This window comes from Arvicanthis niloticus, chromosome 4 (assembly GCF_011762505.2).
Source record: "Arvicanthis niloticus isolate mArvNil1 chromosome 4, mArvNil1.pat.X, whole genome shotgun sequence".
NCBI lineage: Eukaryota > Metazoa > Chordata > Mammalia > Rodentia > Muridae > Arvicanthis > Arvicanthis niloticus.
In genome coordinates this window covers 65,281,329-65,302,709 of record NC_047661.1, presented here as the reverse complement: position 1 = coordinate 65,302,709, position 21,381 = coordinate 65,281,329, and the positions used below count along the sequence as shown (strand labels likewise).

General features: G+C 40.5%; 1 protein-coding gene and 1 pseudogene across 3 annotated transcripts in view; one reads left to right on the top strand and one right to left on the bottom strand.

Moving 5' to 3' along the window:
* The window catches only part of Fhip1a (FHF complex subunit HOOK interacting protein 1A), a 235,797-nt gene that overhangs the window by 71,378 nt on the left and 143,038 nt on the right, over window positions 1-21,381 (top strand). The window lies entirely within an intron of this gene.
* LOC117707351 (methionine aminopeptidase 2 pseudogene) lies at window positions 7,664-9,019 on the bottom strand (annotated as a pseudogene).

Genomic DNA, 21,381 nt, shown 5'->3' with positions numbered 1-21,381 from the left:
GCTTGGTAACTGAAACTGTGAGGCCAGAACTTTATTTGCGAACAGCAATTTGGATTCTATTTCATAAAAGCCAACTGTGTTCGATTGATTTCTTTCCTTGAAAAGTTGGATTTTTTTTTTTTTTTTTATCTACTCAGATTACTCTTTTTTTCCCCCTAAGATTTATGCTCCTTGGTAAGGCTGTTCACTGTGAAAAGAGCTTTTTAACCCTTCCTTGTAAACTTCGAGGTTAAGCAGCTGTCTAGGTAGTCCATATGAATCATTTAAACAATGGTTCTAGGGAGTCCCACTCCTTACTGCCTAGCCCTGTGTGTGGAGTCTCTATAAGGGTTCCTTAGGAATAATGCCTTCTTCATCTCAGTATTATTCACTTTCTTTTTTCTTTTAGTCTTTAAGAGTATTCTTATTAGGATTGATATTTGCATGTCTTTCTCTTGTCTTTCAGTCTTTTCCCTCTGTCCATCCCTTGACTAGAGGAACTTTCTAAGCTTTGGTCTTTTTGTAGTTTTTTCCTGTACTGTGGACAGACTCCAGGACCTCACATATGATAAGAATGTATTCCACCACTGACCTACACTCCCAGCCCCCAAGTCTTTTTTCCCCCAACATTTTGTCTACAGGAGCCTCCAAGTTCTTTTTCGGTACCCATTTCTTTGTGTCTGCTATGTCCTCTTTCTGATGCCACCTTCACACTAAGTCTGTATCGAGGTGGGTCCCATTCCTACAGCTCTGTCCCTACGCCAAGCCACCTACTAGATGTTCCAGTTTAGGAACACACTACTTCCAGAACGGAAGCCATTGTTCTCCCCTGAATCTGTGGCTCTTTCAGTCTCCCTCTCTGAACAAGAGGTGCTACCATCTATCAGCCTAGTGTGTCTAACATTTTCTTAGCATTCCCCATGTTACAAACCAGTGTTTAGAAGCATTTTGTAATTCTTCTGCAAGTCCCAAGATAAATTCTGTTATCTTTGCCATTACTCTGCAGGGCAGGGAACCAAAGCAAATATAGTCAAGCTGTTTTCATGAGGCCACAGAACTATCAGTGGAGGCGGGATTCAAGCCAGACTGTCTTTCTGCAGAGCGTGGGGTCCTAATTCCTGTGTTCTCCTTCTGTTCTCTCTTAGGTGTTGTGCTAGCTAGGGTTCTTATTGCTGTGTTGAAACACTATGACCAAAAGCAACCTGGGGAGTTAAAGGTTTATCTGGCTTATACTTTCACATCATAGTTCATCACTGAAGGAAGTCAGGACAGAAACTCAACTAGGGCAGAACCTGGAGGCAGGAGCTGATACAGAGAGGAGTGCTGTTTACTGACAAGCTCATGGCTTGCTCAGCCTGCTTTCTTATAGAATCCAGGACCACACCAGGGTGGCCACACCCACATTAGATTGGGCCCTCTCCCATCAATTACTAATTAAAAACCTGCTCTAAAGACTTGTCTGCAGCTCAGTTTTATGGAGGCATTTTCTCAGTTGAAGTTCCTCTCAGGTGGCTATAGCTTGTGTCATCGTGACATAAAACTAGCCAGTACAGGCAACAAGGCTAGAAATCCAGGATTACTCTTTACCCTTCTCATTCCTGCTTGTCTGCTTGAGCCTTTGACTTCATCTTTCTTAAACTGTGACCCTACTTTTGCATTGCATTGTAAGGATTCTAGACTGGTTCTCCATCACCTCTGCCTCTACCGTATAATTAACGGCTCTTCCCATCCATACCCCACTCTCTTTTTAAATATTCAGAGTGTTATTCTTCCTAATGCTAAATGTGATCTAAACACATGGTTTTTTTTTTTTTAAACGAGCCCAGTTCTTGTACTGTCAGTTACCCATAAGGCAGCCTTTCTCTAGAGTCTACTTCATTGTTGAGAAAGCCCTACCAATTCTAGGGTTCCAGATGGTTAAGAACCAGAGAGCTGCAAGAGAGTCAGTAACACTTTAGTGATACCTGACACTCTGAGGGGTAGAAAATTAGGGAGAAATGATGGGTTTTGATTAGTCTTTGCCTATTTTAGTCCTTATTGTGATGAAAATGTAATAAAAGAATCCATTATCTAGTTTAGCTGAGGAAACATAGCGTATACTTTTGTGGGTCCCAAGCAGAAGGCTGCTTCATTCCACCCCTCTGTCATGCTGTGTTTCTGCCTCTCTGATCGACCTTGCCTTCCTAAAGTACACCTTCCCTCTCCTCCCTCTGAGCTTTTCCATCACCTTGGAAGGTCTTCTCAGAGCCCATTGACTTCTTCACATTTGGGTGGATCATTTTTCTGTCATGCTGCCAGGGCTCCATTCTTTCCATGTCCTAGGACTTGTTAAATGTTGTTTTAGTTGTCTAGTTGTCTCTTTTAGACTTGGTGCTGGGTCTTATTTATTTCTGAGTTTTTGTCACCCAGTACAGATGCTCAATAGGTATCGATTATATGAGAGAATCAGTGAGTATTTAAATAAGTCAAATAATGACTGCCACTTACATATTCTTTTATCTTACTAAAGTACCTAGCAGGTGATGTGTCAGGGTAGGATTAGGCTCACCTGTAAATAACCATCAGAATTAATGACCAAACAAATTAGGGGACTATTTTTCTTCCAAGTAAAATAAGTGTGGAGCCAGAATCTCCTTGGAGTTGAGGCTGTCAGGCTGCACTGCCCCCAGCTCTCTGCACTTTTGTGCTGGGCTATGATTCTTGTCCTCATTCCTTGTTCTGGAGATGGATGGTAGAACTCTGACTGGCTGTAGTCTCTCCTTCCAGTAAAGATGGGAAGGCCAAGATGCCAACGCTTGCCAGCCTTTTGTCACTACCTGTTCCACCCTCTCTTAGGAACTTTCCTAAAAGACCTTTCAGGACACCTCCACTTATTGTATATACCTGACGATAAATACCCACCCGCCAGTCATGCTTTTACTTCTAGCTGCCAGAGGAACTAGGAGATTGAGATTTTTGCCTGACTCTTTGCTGATTGTGATTGAAGTTGAGTTAATATGGTTGGGAAGAATAGAGGGTAACTGGCTGTCTATTACATGGGTTAATATGATTTCTTCTTCTTTTTAAAAAAGATTTATTTATTTCATATATGTGGGTATACTGTTGCTGTCTTCAGACACACAACATTGGATGTCTATTACAGATAGTTGTGAGCCACCATGTAGTTGCTGGGAATTGAACTCAGGACCTCTAGAAGAGCAGTCAGTGCTCTTAACCACTGAGCCATCCCTCCAACCCAGTATGATTTCTTCTTAAAGTGAACATAGGCAGCTTTGGAGAGTAATTTGTAGAGCTAAACTCTTCCCTCTCCCCCTCCCTGTCCTACCTATCCGATCTCTCCTGACTTTCCTCCTCCCCACTTCCTTCCCTTCTTTTCCTCCTCTCTACTTCCTTTCCTTCTCCTCCCTTTAGATCTACCCACGTTTCCTCTTTTCATTCTTCTTCCCTTTCTTTTGCAATGTAAGGATTTGAACTCAGGGCCTTCTTCACACACAGCCACACCCCTTCCTCTTTCAATGCCTGCACACTATGTGTAATGACCAGATTTGGTAATTGGTATATCTATTATCTTAGACATTGTGATGGCTATTCTTCATTGTCAACTTGACTACATCAGGAATTAACTAAAACTCAAGAGGCTGGATACACCTGTGAGGGATTTTTTTAATTAAATCATTTGAAGTGGGAAGACCCACTTTTAATCCAGTTGTTTTGAGGTGAAGATCCACCTTTAATCTAGGAAGTCTGTTCTCTGTCTGCTTGCTGTCACTCTCTATAGCAAGTCCATCCCTTCACTGGCATGAGAGCCTGTTGCTTTGTGATTCCAGTACATACTGAAGAACAGCTGAGACATCCAGCTTCATGGACTGAACAGCTACTGTATTCTTAACCCTTCCTTTGGTAGACAGCCATTGCTGGACTAGCTGGACCAGCCTGTAAATCCCTCAATACATCCTCCTCCCCCTTTCTCCATTCATTCTAGACATCTTACTCCCCTAGAGGTTTCTGACTAATACAGATATCTATCTTTTGTTTAGGTTGAAAATATTCTAAAAATTCAGCTATTTAGAAATATTCAATGAGTTATTTGTCAACCACAGTGCTACATATAGACTATAAGTTCTTCCTCCAGTCCAGCTGTTCATGTATTCTTCTTTCTCCACCCCCTCTCCCACTCCCTTCTCAGGCCCTGGTAAATAATATTCTATCCATCCTCTACTTCTTTGAAGTCACCTTTTAGTTTTGGTCTTTAAATAAACTTTATATAAATTAAGTATTTGACTATTTTATAGGCATTCAAAAATCTAAATGGACACTTTTTATCAGTGTTATTTTTTTAGGATTTTCTGCTGTTGATTTTACCATATACCTGCTCAAGGTTTTGTTCAAATGCCCTAGGCCACACAGATAGAAGGGTCTTGCTAGAACACTGACAGAAGATTTGCCAATAGAAAGAAGCAATCTGAATCTCCCGTTCACTTTTTTCCCTACAAAACCATCACAAAAAGTCAGAATTCTAAACACAATTATAATCATTTACTGAAGAGTATTTCTGTTGTGACAAACTGGAGCAAGCTAACCTTTCAATAATAAGAGAAGAGCTGTATAATGAGGGATCTTCATGAGGAGAAGTACTGTGGAAGCCACGTTGCCTTTTGTTGGGAAGAGGACTTAATGACTTAGAATAGTGCTCAAGATATAATATTGAATGGACAATTCAGGAACGGAGTGTACATACACATGTGGGTTATACTCCTAATTTTTTAAAAAAAAATTGTACAGTTATTAGAAAAATTAAAAGCAGTTAGTCTTTTGTGGTGCTGAGTGGTTTTTATTGTTATATACTTTCTCTACTTTTTCTACTTCTTTCATTCCCCCTGCATTTTTAAGGAGACATTTTCTCCTACTTATTTAAATGTCACCCATGGAACCCAGCAGCTTGAAATTTTAAGAAATATTTAGGACCTTTTTATACTTGGTTGTTGATTGAGAGCTTTCCTGAAGCTGTTGGACATCCATGAAGTTTAAACTTTCACATTCAGTAGTGGTGTCTTGTATACCCTTTACCAGGCTTACCATGTCATACTTTCTAGGGTAATCCTATTAATATATAAATATGTAGTTGCTCTAGAGGCAAAGCTGATGGATTGTGGTGCGAGTTTCATGTGAGACTGTAAGAGAAGATATGTTGTTCCAGTGACCTACTTCATACAGTCTGTTACCAGGAATAGATGCATTTTAGAGATACCTTACAGGATGTGAGATAAGGAAAGAGAGCATGAACATTCTAAATATAACATCAATACTGCCCGTTAGTAACAAACAAAATTCCAGACCAACAGTGTTTATGTGGGAATGTGGAAAACTAGGAACAAGAATGGAGTGTTTGGGGTATATCCAAGGGAAAAGGGAAGACCCTTGGGAACATTTTAGAGTCCTTTCCCACAGGCTGTTTGAGAAAGGCACACTATTATTCTGAATTATTGTCCCAAAGCCAAACTGGGCCAGCCACCTATTTAATGTTCAGTGATGTAACAACTGAGAAGAATAAGGCATGGAAATTGTGTAGTGCAGAAACTGAGATGTTTCCTCTCTGTGTCTTTATGGAGAAAGTCTGTCAGCCCCTTCTAAAGCAGCCTCTTCTCCCACAGGAGATTGTACATAGAGGCTATGTGGCAGTGTGCTCAGTTTTCCTTGTCATAATGTGTATGAGATGAGAGTGTGTTTGTATATGTGTGTCTTGGTGAAAGAGACCATTGTGCAATGGGCAAAATGACCCCCCCCCCCACAGTGAGGAATCATTTATTCTAAAATGTTGAGAGAGGCATTCTCCTTGATTGAACTTTATGCTCCCCGGGCCCTTTCCTGACTTGCCTTAGTGGCTAATCTCTCTCATCTTGGCTTTAGTCCAGCCAAGTGCAAGCAAGAATCTCGCTGAATCAGTTTCGTGAAACTCCTTCTCCCCCTTGGTATTTGATCAGATTTCTCATTTTTTGCCCTTGTTATCTGATCACTCTGGCCTGTTTTCAACCAGAATCCTGTTAGGTCGTTCCATCAAGAACTCCCCACCTTCACCGTCTTCTCTGAGTCATTAGCCATCTACTGACCGCCCCAGTCCCCCTCCTCCATCCCCGTCCCTCTCTCCTCCCCTCTTCCTTTCCTCTCCCCACTCCCCCTCCTCTTCAGCTCCACTTTCCTGCAATAGATAATCTTGAGACCTATTTTGTTTCTTCCAAGAAATATTTTTCTTACCATTTAAGAATAATTTTTCTTGCTGGACATGGTGATATGTACTTGTACTCCCAGCGTGTGCACTCAGAGCAAGGTCAGCCTGAACTGTGTGCAAAGTTTCTAGCCAATCTAGTCCACACAGTGAGACTCCATCTCAAAAAGCCAAAAAAGAAAAAAATGTTTTCCCCCTTCTCAGTATCAGTAGTTCAGAGGTTTAAAAATCCTGAGCTAAAGTAATGTTTGGGGGCTGGAGAGCCAACTCAGCAGGTAGGCGCATTTTCTGCTCTGGCCCAAGACTTGGGTCCAGTTTCCTTCAGCCACAGGTTCACAACTGCTCACAACTGTGAACTCCAATCCCAGTGGCTCTACATCCTCTTTTGGCTCCCATGTGCATTGCACACATGTGGTACATATGTGTACATGCAGTCAGAACACTCATACATAAGAATAACTAAATATTTATAAGAAAAGGAGTAATGTTTGGTTGATGTAATTCCGGGAGCATCTCTCCAGCAGCCTTCTGCCCTCTTAGAGCTACACTGTTTAGTGGGGAAGGAGCATGGAAAGCCCAAAAGTTGGAAGAGCACTTGCTTTACAAATTCAAAGACATTTTACTCAGAGCTTGAGGATATAGCTCAGTGGTCTGCATGCAGCATGTATACAGGACAGGGGCACAGTCTCCCTCCCCTGAGGAGGGAAGGCATTTCCTTCTGAGAGTATCAGGATAGGACAGTTTGGATAGAATGAGTGCACCGTATTTGGCCCTGGTCCTACTCCCTGGTATTCTAAAAGTGAGGCAATGTTGCCTATCTGTTTCCAGCTTCATTATCAGCTTCCTTTCATCCCTCAATATTTTCCTATTTAAGGAAGCAGGGTGGCTTCCTTAAAAGTTGGGCTCTTGTGATTTCTAGTTCAAAATAAGATGCTAAAAGGTAAAATATGGACTTCTAGAGACATAACCAGACAGTTATCCTGCAGTTTATAGAAATGAGAAAGATAGCATGCCTGATTCATGTTTTTTTTAAAGCTCTCAGATCTGAAAATGTCTTTAATTTTTAGAAAAATGGATTCCATGAAGGTTAAAAAGCAATACCAAAGGGCATAGGTGCAGAACTGGATGTATGTAGTCATTCAAAGCATCCAAGTAAGAATATGGCGATATAAATATCCAAAAAGCATCTCTTAGGTCTTCAAAACAAGACATGTAAGTAATTCCTAACTAGTGAGCAGTACAGCATTTCCTAGACGGGAGAAACAGTGACATTAAAGACTTGAAAGCCTTTCCTTAGATAACTACATGTAGACAGCTTACCTTTGATCAAACTCCTTTAAACATGGATAACAGTATTACACAGGTCCACTGTTAAAACAGACATGTTGCAAATTACTTGTGATATAATGTGTTCCAACAAAGTTTAGAAAATAAAGACGTTGGGTTGGCTCTGGACTAAGTTTAATAGTCATCTCTGCTGACAACTTCTTTACAGGTTGGATGCAACAGTATGGTGTGTTCAAACTGTGCTGCATATGATTCTTTAATGTCACACAGTGGTGGGTATGAACTGGCAATGCCCAAGTCACACAGATTCTTCAGAGCCATTAAGTATTTACTTTCTCCCACGATCCAGCCACCTTCAGCAGAAGGCAAGGGTACCGAAGTTTTTGTTGATGACATTTAACAAGTGTTTTGTTCTTGGAAGCCTTATTGGCACATGTCCCACATCAAAGCTTTTCATGTAGTGTGAACATTCCATTTCATCATAAACCACATCCTTCCCTGTGCTACCAAAGGTCTCAATGGCATATACCTCTCCTTCCTCCATTCTGGTAGCTTCCCCTCCTTTCACAATGGGCACTGTTTTTCTAGCATGAATTCTATATGGCCCAATTGAACGTCCATTTAAGTTACATATGGGTTTCACTTGATATGTTTCCCATCTATTTCTACTTCATAGGATTCCATAACTTCTTGAATGGCCTTACTGACACCACAGAGATGAACGTCAATCCCAGCACACTTTATTCCAGTATTAGTGGCATCTTTTACAGCTTTTAATAATATGTCATATTTGGGATTAAAAGTAACAGTAAAAGCACAATCGATTATTCTACCACTTATATGTGTTCCAAAGTCCATCTTAACAGATGTCATCATTCTGTAAGACTGTCGTGTCACCAGCATTGGGAGTATAACGGGCAGCACAGTTGTTGAGACAACACCCAGTGGGAAACACCAGGCCTGCATTTAACCCATTTTCCTTTATTAGCTTTCAGGAACAGTCTTCCAACTTCTCGTAGATGTCTACCGTTGTCATCCCAGGCTCGATCCAGCTCATGACATAGTTCCTAACTTGCTGATGTGCTTCCACAACTTCTTGGAAGTCATTCCAAATCTCCTCACTAGCCTGGTCTAGGGCCTTTTTTCCTTCACTGGTGGTTCTCCAAGCAGCTGCTCGCCCATCTTGTGTGGGTGGGTATTCACACTCTTGTCCTTTGGGAAATACATCATTAGGATACAGGTCACATATTGGAACTGAGGGAGGGTCTGTTTGAACTTTTGGTCCTCTTTCTCCTCCTCTTCCTCCTTTTCCTCCTCCTCTCCTTCTCCTTCTTCCCAGTTGTGCCATCAACATCACCATCTCCATCTTTATCATCATCATCTATTTCTCCCCCAGTGCTTGTCTCTTCAACTGTTTTCTACTTCATCCATCAAAGCTCCTGATTCTTTATCAAGTTCTTGTTGCACTGATGACACAGCCTCTTAGCCCTTCTTCTTCTTCCGTCTTTTCTTCTTGGCTTCCTTGGCCATGCCGGAGAAGGAGAGAGAGAGAGAGAGAGAGGGAGAGGGAGAGGGAGAGGGAGAGGGAGAGGGAGAGGGAGAGGGAGAGGGAGAGGGAGAGGGAGAGGGAGAGGGAGAGGGAGGGAGAGAGAGAGAGAGAGAGAGAGAGAGAGAGAGAGAGAGAACATGAGCATCGAGAGCCCGCTCTGTCTTCACCCACCTCCACCAGCGATGCTGGAAGCCGCACTGCTGATTCATGTTTTAGATGTGGCTCAAGAGAACACATGTGCACATAGAGCCTGAGAACAGGGACCTGTCTCTTGGGATAAAAGTCAAGCTGAGAAATCACTGATGGCCCAGGTGAGGTGCTGGACACTGTGATTTTTGGAGGCTGAGGCAAGAGAATTCCAAATTTGAGGATAATTTGTCAGAAAACAAAACAAATAAAAGGGGTGTTTGTTGGTAGGGGAGAGGCAAGAGAAAAAGAAAGACAAAAGGGACACTTTCAAGTCTCCTTCAGTGCCCTGTTTATATGCTTGGGTCCCAGGCCTGCTCTCCCTTTGCCCATTTCCTTCCTGAGAACAACAACCCTGGTACCTGTTCTGTCTGTGAGACTCGATACTGATCAATACTTCCTCCTCTGTACAAAACTTAGTCCCGTGGCTTGCCTAACTGAGCTAAATTCTTTCTCTTCCACACTAGGTGTGCTCAGTCCAAGTCCAGCCCTCGTATCACTACAGCTGCTGATTCTGCACCTGTGCTTTTCTTTAATGTCCTAGTTTTGACTTGATGAAGTAAGAACAATTATTGATAGCCAGAGTCCTGCACATGCTCCATAGAATGTCACCCTGAGTTCCCTTCCATTTTCTACAAAACCTCATTTTCTTCATTTTGATTGATTGGAAGTCATTAGAATTAGCGCAGCCCCTGCTACTGTTTATAGACTTTCAGCTATTTCAGGTGGCAGAAGGACTTTATGGTCACTACGAGGCCATTATGAGAGGCAGTTTTAATGACTTGTAATTGCCAGTGTTGAAAATGGCCACAGGACATGGAGAAATTTAAAAATTTATACAGAGAAAGGAAAGGACCACACAAAAAATTTTTTAATTAGTGACAATGGGAACCTGGTGGCCAATTTTTATTTTTTTTCTAGGTCCCCAAAACCATTTTGATTTGACAGCAACTAAAAGAACCGCTAAGTAACTGGGTAGAGCCTGATAATTTATATTTGTTATTAAGTTACTAGACATAGAAAAATATATTTTCCTCCTCTTGAATTAGGTTGAAGTCAATCATTTTACTTAAGTAAAAAGCCTTTCACTTTAAACAAAAGTTAAAGTATTTAGGTACCCTATATAATACCATAAAATCAAGGTCTACTTGGGAGATGGTCTGCTTGGCTTAATTCCTTGTTCCTTCCTCTGTCATTTGGAACAAGTTATCTAGTCTCTCTGCCTTAGTTCCCTCAGCAATAACCTGGGAAAGAATGGTATACTATCTCATAAGGCTGTTTGGAGGACTGTGTTAGCTTACATGTAGAGCATTTAAGCTAGTTACTGCTGGAGTCTTATCTATCATTATTTATTCTATTGTTTATTGTGGCCTTGGAGTTAAGGACTTAATCTTGCTTATGATATTATCAATGTATTCAAGGCAGTAAGTTTAGACATTCCCAGAAGCAAAAATCTAAGCCTAATTCTGTGAGGTATTGTCAGTTACAAGATGGCTGAAATTGTAGGTGACACTGGATATTTTTCAGTAGATTACCCACCATGGATACAGCGCTGTGTGTCTCATATTCAATGCCTTTTTAGCTGGCAGAGTGCCATGGCACTGGAATGTCCTGCTGCCCTTGCCTTGAGTATCTCAGGGGTGTGGCTGACAGGACAGACAGTCAGAGTCAGGTTTTCACTATGCAAATGTGGATCTGTAAATATGAAGATCATAGGAGCAAAGCTCCCTATGGGGTTTAGATTTGGTGCGGAGAGCAAAGTATACAAAATTTAAATTTCAGCGATCCCAGCAGTGATAAAAGCAGCTTAAACATTCAAAGTCAAGTTATTTTGTAGAATAAACTGCCCAGTCATGGAAGAGGGGCTTTCCTTAATTTAGGCTGTAGACATGAATTTAGAAGCTTGAACATTTGCAAGAAGTATATCTTTGCTATTTTGATATACAGAACATTTCCAAATATGCTTACCTAAAACACCAAAGATAATTTCTAAAGTTTTATTTTCAGATTAGCCTGTATATTTTGTATGTGCTTTATAGTAAAGTGTACCTGTGTTACTATGCACATGTGTACATATAAAAGAATGTGATCGTGTTAAGAGCAAACCGTGGAAAGAGACTATGGGTTTATTTGGTTTTTCTTAAGATTTTTTCTATTTTTATTTTATGTGTATGAATGTTTCCTGCATGTATGTCTGTGCACCACATATATGCCTGATGCCCACAGAGGCCAGAAGAGGGCATCCGATCTTCTGGAACTGGAGTTACTGATGTTTCTGTATTGCCACATGGGTCCTCACTCACAGAGCCATCTTTTCAGCCCCAAATTTCTTTTTATTAAGTAAAAATAAAGCTCCTTTCTTTAAAAGTGGATTTTAAATGACCACAAAAATGTAATCAGCACCATGCCAATTAATCTTCTGTTTCACTTTGTGTGTTTTGGTGCAGACAGTCAAACCTCTGGCCTCACACGAACTGGGCATATGCTCTGTCACTGGGCTTGTGACACCTTCAGCCTTTACTACTGATCTTTCAGAAAAGAGAAACAAATACTCCATTGATCCTTATGCTATCATTTGTGTGGCTGGTTTCCTACACCAGCAGAATAATTTGATTAATTGCTATTATCTGTGATAAATCTCATGGGTAATGAAATTTTTTGGTCTATTTTTCCCCGTTATTCAAACAAATGAATAAAACAGCTTGCTGAAACACCATAAAAAATAAATATGTTCCGCAACAGCACAGGAGCACAGTGCTGTCCAGTGCTTACGTGGGCTCTGGAGCTGCAGTGTCCTGCCATTGTTGGCAGAGTCTGAACCCTGAAAGCTGCTTTCCTGGGAGCTTCCATCAGGCTCTTGTACCTCACTGAGGTATTTGTTAAGGCGTAGACTTGCAGTCGGTCATCACTAATACAAAGGTGGATATGAAGCCAAGCCAGCATTAAACCTTTTACTTTGGTTTTGATAAGTCTTGGATTTTTAGTTACGTAGGTAATCAGTATTAAATTACTGCATCTTAACTGAGGTAGCAAAACAGTTTGATGTGAATTTTTTTCTAAAGTGATTCAATGCTATATGGATAGACAGTTATCAGCTATAAAAATAAATAATTGGGCAGTGCTATTAAATGGAGCATGACATAACAAAATCCCAGTTCCATTTCTTCCAAACCCATATAAATTTCTTTCTTATGTTTTTGGTGGGTGGTGGTCATGGGGGTGCTGAGTGGAAACAGGGTTTCTCTGTGTAGCCCAGGCTGTTCTGGATCTCATTCTGTAGACCAGGCTGGTCTTGGACTCAGAGATTCTCCTTCCTCTGCCTCTGAAATCTATACTTGGGAGGATTAAAGGCATGCACCATCATGCCTGGCTTCCCAATGCATTTATCATCCCTATAGATTACATGTTTTTTTCCTTCCTTTTGAGCCTAGGATAGGCTCAAAACTGGGGTCACAACATTCTCTTGCCTTAGATTTCCAAGTAGTTGTGCCTACAACTGCATGCCATTACAGCTAGCTCCACATGCTTTTCTCTACATTGTTGTCTACATTGTTGGGCTCTGTTTTCTAATATTTTCTTGAAGATTTTTACATTTGTGTTCATAAAAAGATGCTTGTACATAGTTTTTCTGTCTTTGCTTGGTAACCTGTTATTTGTATGCTGACCTCATATGTTTGGAAGTATTCTCTTGCTGTTTTCTGGGAGAGATTATAGAGGATAGGTGTGACTTCTTCCTCCTATGTCTGGATAAAATTCAGCAGTGAACCTACCTGTATGTGGTCCTCTCTGATTTGGAAAGATGCTAGATATTGCATTTCTTTACTATACGCAAGCTTACTCGGATCATCTTGTTTTTTCGTGTGAGTTTTGGTAGAATTTCTTACTTAGTTCATTTCATTCGGGCCATTAAATCTATGAACATAAAGCTGTGCATAACACCCCTTCATTATTTTCTCAGGGTTTGAGAGATCAGAAGTGATGGCCCACCCTTCATTTCTATTATCAATAAGTTGTGTTCTTTATTTTTTTTGTCTTAGTTAATGGGGCTGAGCTAAGAATTATCAATTTTATTGATTATGCCAAAAGACAGCAACTGACTGACTTAGTTGACTTTCTCTGTAGTTTTCCGATTTTTCTCTTAAGTTTTTAGAATTCCTCCTCCCTCTGCTTGTGCGTCCATCAGCTGTCGGTCTTTCTCCTGCACCGATGTGCCTGTTCAATGCTGTAATTTCCTATTAAGCATTACTTCTGTACCTCACAGATTTTGTATTTTTTTTCCATTTAGTTAAAAATCTTTAAAAAAAATTCTCTGGAGGTTTCTTCTTTGACCTGTGTGGTTTTAGAGATGTTTGATCCTCTCATGCCTTTTGTGCATTAGCACAGTCATACATTTTTCCAAAGTGCAATTAGAGACTTGTTCCTACTGATAAAAAACATGTGTACGCTGGGCCATTAATGGAGAGGAAGGCTGGAAAGTGAGGAAGGAAGCAAAAGTTACTGAGTCATTTTTTTTCCTGGTCAGCTGTGCTTGTTTATACAATGGACTTATGTCAACATTAAAATACCCATATAGTTGAATCACTATTAAAGCGATAACATTATGTGATATAATGGGAAGAATAATTACATTAGAAGCCAGTTCTGAGAAGCAGTATTAGCTTCCTGTGGTTTAAGGACAGACCAATTGGCTCAGTGATTAGAAACACTTGTTCTTGCAGAGGGCCTGGGTTCAGTTTCCAGCACAACATGGTAGCTCACAGTGTAGTCTCAGGGGACCCAATGCCTGTTTTCTTTTTTTTTTTTTTTTGACCTCTAAGGGCACCAAACATGTATGTAGTGCACCAACAGCCAGGCAGGTGAATCATTTATATACATAAAGTAAGTTAAATAAAAATAGACAGTAAAAGAGAGATCTAGACAGGAGATAATTTCAGATTAAGTTTTATGATAAACACTGTAATCATGGGTGAAAATTGAGCCAATATTTTGTAAGGAAATGTTGTAAGGAAAATTAAAGTTTATTTGAAAGATCCTTAACTAGATGGCAGCTCATCTAAGCACTGCCAGAGGTGGACTGCGGTCAAACCTGGAGAGAGATTTTCTGCTTTTGGTTAAGGTCAGTACCATGGCATTAATTTTTATTTCTCTGTTATTTCTATTTCACCTCATAACCTGCTCCCCCTGAGAAGGTGCTGTGGTAGGGCCGGTAGGTTTCCTGTTACCGGAAGTGCTGTGGACATAAACTTGTGTCTCAGTATCATCATGCAGAAGCTGGAGCTGCACATTGCTCTGAGAGAAAGGATCCTGAGGGGCCTCAGCCCCACTAAACTGGAGGCAGCTTTTGGGTGTATGGTGTAGACAAACCTCAGTTCCCAGCATTTAAGATTTTTTAGTCCAGCCCGCTGCAACTGGCTGACTTGGTGCACTGATTCTTTAGGGCTCTCTCTTCTCAGTTCAAATATAGAGCAGGAAGTCATCACCCTGAATTCATCCATAGCTGACCACTTCAAATGGAAAACTCAGTGGCATTGACCACGTTTATAATGGTGTGGAACCTCTGCCTTTCTAATTTTAAAACTTTTTATTACTCCTTTGTACTTGGTGAATGACTATGAGTCTGTTTTCTCTGTGATTATAATGCTCTATTTTGGATGTTCCATATAAAATACTTAATAAGTGACCTTCTGTGCATGCTTCTTTTACTCAGATCCATGTTTTGCAGTTTACTTAGAAGTTCCTTCAGTGTTTTATTCCTGCTTATGGATGAATAATGTTTTACTATATGCATATATCACAATCTTTATATTTATCTTTATTTAACTTGGGTTATTTCCATCTTTTGATTATTATGAACTGAGATTTTGTGAACATTTATATGTTTGGATATAGCTAGGATTACTGATTCATTCACTTATTAAGGAACCACAAAATATTTCATGGTAGATATATCATATTATATTCTCACTAATCATGTATGATGGTTTTATTTTACTGTATCCTTACCAACAGTTGTTATACATTTATATTCTAAATAATCGTTCTTTTATGATAGACGTTCTGGTAGGTGTGGAGTAGTTTCCTGTTGTGGTTTCCATGTATGTTTTGTTATTGATCAGTAATGTAGATTTTTTTCATTGGTTACTGGCCTGTTTACTTTGAAGAAAATTCTATTGAGTTCTTTGCCCATTTTTGAATTGGATCAACTTTTATTGTTGAATTTTAAGAACTCTTTATATATTTTGGACACTAAGCCAGTTCTCAAGGAAACAATTAAAGCATATGAAGATATAGTGATTACAACTCATTTATAAGAAAGGAAGAAACTGACAGAAACAATAAGTTGGAATTCATAATAGTTACAAACCTTAGTGTATCAGAGATGAGGAAAGGGAAACCATGATTGGAATATATTGTATGAAAGCCAATAGAAATCTATTTTCAATAAAAAAAAATCAAGTCATGAAAAAAAGAAGAGTGGGGAGGTCATAAGAGGGGTTGCATCCTCTTGAACCAGAGTTACAGAGGGTTGGGAGCTGTCATGTGGGTGTTGAAAATTGAACCCTGGGTCCTCTGGGAGAGTAGCTGGTACTCTTAATTGCTGAGATATCTTTCTATCCCCATAGTCAGTTGTCTTAACCACTAAACCATATCTCTGGCCCCTCTATAATTTTTTTAAATGATCAATATACACAACTATTACTTTTAAATGATTTTAGTATTTTTAGCATTCAGTATATCTGTGACTGGAGATGTGAAGATCTGTGTGTCTGAAAACAATTTTTAAGGAGGTGGAGCACTTTTGAGGTATGTTCATGAAACCCAGGCTGGCCTCAAACTCACTTGTAATTGAGGTTGACTTTGAACTTACAGTTCTCATATATCTACCTTCCAAGTGCTGGGGTAACAGGCACACATCACCATACCCAGTTTACAAAGTGCTACCAATGGAATGCAGAGCTTTTCATCCATTAGGCAAGCACTCTGAATTGAGGTACATCCCTAGCCCCTATATCTGACATTGTGGGGAAGTATGTAGAGATAAAGGCATATAAGCATAATGTATGCAAAGTGACTAATGAATGTTTTTCTATGTACAGTGTACTTTGTATCTAGACTTTTATCATACAAGATACAAAACTGAGCAATAAAATTCTTTAAACATAAACCCCAAAAACCAAAAGATAACAAAAACTTTATGCCTTCATCAGTGTTCTATTGCTGTGAAGAGATTCCATGACCATGACAACTCTTATAAAAGAAAGCGTTTAATTGGGCTGACTTATCTTCAAAGGTTTAGTCTATTATCATCATGGCAGGCAGCTTGGCAATATGCAGGTGGACACAGCACTAGAGAGGGAGCTGAGAGTTCTATATCTGGATCTGCAGGCAGCAGGGAGAGAGAGAAACACCGGGCCTGGCTTGGGCTTTTGAAACTTTGAAGTTCACCTCCAGTGACACACTTCCTTTAACAAGGCCACACCTCTGAATACTGCCACTCCCTGGTGACCAAGCATTCAAATATATGACCTTTTGAGAGTCATTCTTAGTCAAACCACCACAGTGTATCAAAAGATATCAAGAAAGTGAGAAGACAACCAATTAAATGAAGGAAATGTTTATAAATCATATCTGTGTTAAGCCAGAAGTTTCCTTGACTGACTTTCATGCCTGTCTGTCTTGTCTGGGCTGAAATGCAACGCTCAGGAGCTGTAGACTATAGAAGAAAAACCCCAACACCAGGCATGAGAAACTCTCTTTTACATTATTGATCAGGGGAGTCAAGAGACTTTCTAGACATTATAGGCTATTGCTCTTATTCTTGGTTGCCTCCCAGAGAATGAAGAAAACACCCGATTGCTGAAGACACCATACACTCCAGACCCAGGATCCAGAGAATCTGAACTTGATTTGACCTGAAAGCCTCCTCCCTGATGACCAGAAGGTGCCACACAAGCTTTCAGGGAGGGAAGCAACCTACAGTCTGACCTAGCTATCATGCTTATGAACTAAAATAACAACCAGCATGGCAGGGTCATCCTAAGGGTGTGGTAGTCATATGCATATCTTGGCAGTAACCAACCAACAGCTGTCCAATCAGGTTTAAGGCCCACACACAAGAGAAATCATACCTGGTTATAGAAACCTAGCCAACTCTGCAGGGCTAGTGATGTCATGGATCTTGGAGGACAGGCTATAACCACCACTTTACTTAATAAGATTAATTCCTAACTGCGTTCTAAGTATTTACCCTTATATCTACAGACAAGTGTAGCTCTTACATCTCATTAAAAACAAGCCTGTTTGCTAGAGATGGAGAGCGGTCCAGAAAAGCACAACTGATAAAACTTGAGAGAACAGACAACATGAGCTCAGTCTCAAGCGATGCATCTAGAACAACTCTTGCACTGAAGGCTCAGGGAAGAGGGGCTAGAGAATTGTAAGAGAGGAACAGGAAGTCATCTGTGAGACCGTCTCCTAGAAATGCCAGGGAAGCTACATCCATGAAGTATCCACAACATGAGAGCCTAAACAAGATCCGATCAAGGACTATAAAGCAACAGACATACTAACATGGATTAGGGGAGATCTTCCTCAGAACCAACCCTAGAGAAAGAACTACAGCCAACTTAGAAATGCTGATGGTGGGAGAAATAGCCTTCCTCGGGGAAAACCCCCGGTTGGTTATCCAAATGGTTAGTCACTCACAAGTATGACTGAACGGATAGTTATATATTTATATACTTTATATACTTAGGAATGTGTGCGCACGCGCACACACACACACACACACACACACACACACACACACACACACACACACAGAGAGAGAGAGAGAGAGAGAGAGAGAGAGAGAGAGAGAGACCATCAATTTTGAGCCAAAGCAGGGAAAGGTGCATGGTAGGAGTTGGAGGGAAGAAAGGAATTATGTTTTAATTAAAAATATAAAACTAATAAAAATAAAAACTTTTCATTTATTTATTGAGAATTTCATATATGGTTACTAATTTACATCATTTTCCCCTTCCTCCAATTCCTGTATCCCCTGACTCTTTCTCCAACTCATCACCTTCTATTCTTTAATTATTATTGTTAAACACACACTCATATGAATTTATAAACACAGCTTGCTTAGTTTACTTGGTGTTTCGGACATGTATATTTGTTTAAGACTGACTACTTGAGACTGGCTCACTCATCAGGCTCATCCCTGGAGACTGATTCTCGCTCACTCATCAATCATTCATTGCTTGTAGCACTTTATCTAAGGGTGGGCCTTGTGGGATTTCTCGAATCCACATTGACTGTCAGTTGGTTCTATTGTTTTACAGGTCTTGTCTAGGCATCTGTGTTGTTAAGATTTCACATGTGCTACCTTGCCTCCCTGTCGTATATAAAAGATGCTATTCTTGCAGCAGATGCCATGATCCTCTGACACTTACAGTCTCCCCACACCCTCTCCCACAACGTTCCCTGAATCTTAGGTTTAGGGGTGGCATTGCAGATGAAACAATCAGTGCTAGGCAACCTGTGGCCAGCTGTTCTGCATCTTAACCAGTTGAGTCTTTCTGTAATGGTCTCCATCTGCTGTAAGCAGACGCTTTTTTGCTGAGTGGTGAGAGCTACATTCACCCAGCAAAGGCAGCATAGGGACTTGAGTGATCAGCTTTCATGATCAGTGCAGTTGTGTTTTTCAAGAATGTTGCCCACAGCATGCTGTGTTGTTAGCAACCTGGCTTAGAAAGTAGACCTTTCTAGACCTTCTCTCGTTGGGCCTTACATTAACCAGCAGTCAGCTTTGTGTGTATCTTTACTTACTAATGGTATAACTTAATAATTTGGCTAAGCATTATATGAACCGAAATACAAGAGCAAAAAGATGTTTTCTCAGCAAACAAAGTTTAACACTTTAGAAAAATTTCCTGAAGACCTGCCAACAAAAATTGCTTTTTAATTCTGTATGGATGATACAACCATGAGCCACTCTGAAACATGTAGAAATTTTACAAGGATTCTGCACTCATGTTGAGTTACAGGCATCTTTATAATCTATATTAAAGTTACCAGTCTATTAAAGACACCAAACTATAAACTATGAATGTATGTTTTATATTAGAAAGATAGTATCAATGCCGATCGCCAGAGTTTCATACGTAAAACAACTCCTATGTAAAACAAGCTACTAAATATATGCCCATATGTTGAAATGAAAATAACCTTTATAGAATTTTTATAGTATCAACACAGAGTCTGCTTTTAAAATCCATGATGAACTGTCCACTGTGATCATTCTGGGCAGAGTTTTTTTTTGTTGTTTGTTTTTGTTTTTTTTTGCCACGTCTGTCATTATAAACTCAGAGCACTTTATCTCCAAGTTATTAACTTAAAGGACTTAGTGTCTCACAACAGATATTTCTGTGCTAGGTTTTAGGACCAGTTGGCTTCACTGTAATAAGGAAGGACCCTCTCTTTCTGCCTTTCATGCATTTTTTCTTAGGCTATAGTATGTTCAGAAGTAGAATGAGTTCTGTCCATTGTTTGGAACTGGAAAGCTTGGCCCAGAACCCCTTCTGCAGATGCCACATGTTTTCTTGTCTGAAATGAGTCACCTTTAACCTGTCCCACCGGGCCCACTGTCTTGAATCCTGAAGGTAGAGTTAGACCTGAGTCACTTGAGGCAGGGATAAGTTTCATTATAAAGCCTGCACTGGCTAGTTTGTTTTGTCATCTTGACATGAACTGATTCATATGGGAAGAGGGAACCTCAACTGAAAAAATTGTCTTCATCAGATTGGCCTGTAGGCAAGTCTGTGAGGTATTTTCTTGAACAATGCTTGATGTGGGAGGGTCTAGGCTCCTGCCACCCCCGAGCAGGGGAGGTATGAGAGAGGTAACTGAACATGAGTCTGGAGGACAAATCAGTAGACAGCATTCCTCCTTGGCCTCTGCTTTACTTTTTGCCTTCAGGTTCCTTCCCTACTTGAGTTCCTGCCTTAGCTTTCCTCAGTGATGGACTAGGATCAGGACATACACACCCTTTTCTCGCCATGTTGCTTTTGGTTATGTCTTTATCATAGTGACAGTAAGCAAGCTAGGACAAACCAAAGCCTGTTTAACAGGAAGCCAAGGACAAGCTTGCTGGTGGAATGACAGCCATTTTTACGGTGGCAGAGAATCACGCAATCCACTTTCCTTTAAGCTTTTGATAAGAGCTGAGCAGTAGTGAAACTAAGGACCTATTTGTGAGTATTCACAGTGCATCTATAAGGTATTTTTGTTCAGGAATGTATTCATCTACAGCACAATGGACACGCACTCTGAGGGGCAGGTTGTCTTGCTCTTCTGAAAAATTACATCAAGTCTAGCAGTCACACTTGAATAGATGGCCTTCCCACCCCTGCATGGAAAGGTCAGTGGCGATTTGGAGTAGCTGATGATGTGGTGGCTCAGAGAGTTCTGTGCTCATCCTCGTTATGTCCCCTTTTTGCTGGGAGCTTCTTTCCCATTTCATGTGGCTTTGGAGGAGAAAATAATTGTGCTCATCTATAACCTATTTCTTTCTTCTTATTCCTAGCCATGAGAATAGGCATGTGATTTAAGCCCTGCTAGTCAGGGTCCCTATTTTCCAGGGTGCAGCGATATCTTCAGGGAAGGTGTGGGATGCAGTTAGAATCTCGAGAGCCATTCTTGAGATATATATATTTTTTTTATGAGAAAGTGCTGGAAACAATTATGGTTTTAGAATGGAAATGAAGGCCAAATGATAGCTTATTCCTGAGGTCACATAGGGGAAGGCTGCCATGGTGAAGGCAAGAAGAAAGCCTGTAGGCAGAGACTTGATAAGTAGAGGGTAGGGTGCAGATGGGTAAGAGCAAAGGAACTTGGGGTGTCACAGTCCCTGTTCCAGTTTTCTTGTGCAGTGAGCAGCCGTGATCTCTTTCTGGCTAGATGAGCTAAAATGTCTCCTGCTTTGCTTCTGTGAATGTGAGTTGGGTTCCTGTCACCTAGCTTCCAAGATCTTGACTAATTTCAGGATGTATCTAAAAAGATATCTGAGGTTAGTGCTGTGATAGTTCTTAGAAGGTTTACTTTAAAACTTAATGTGCTTAATGAACCCCCCTGGCCCCATGCTGAGGGGCCCATTCATGTTCAGTTTAAC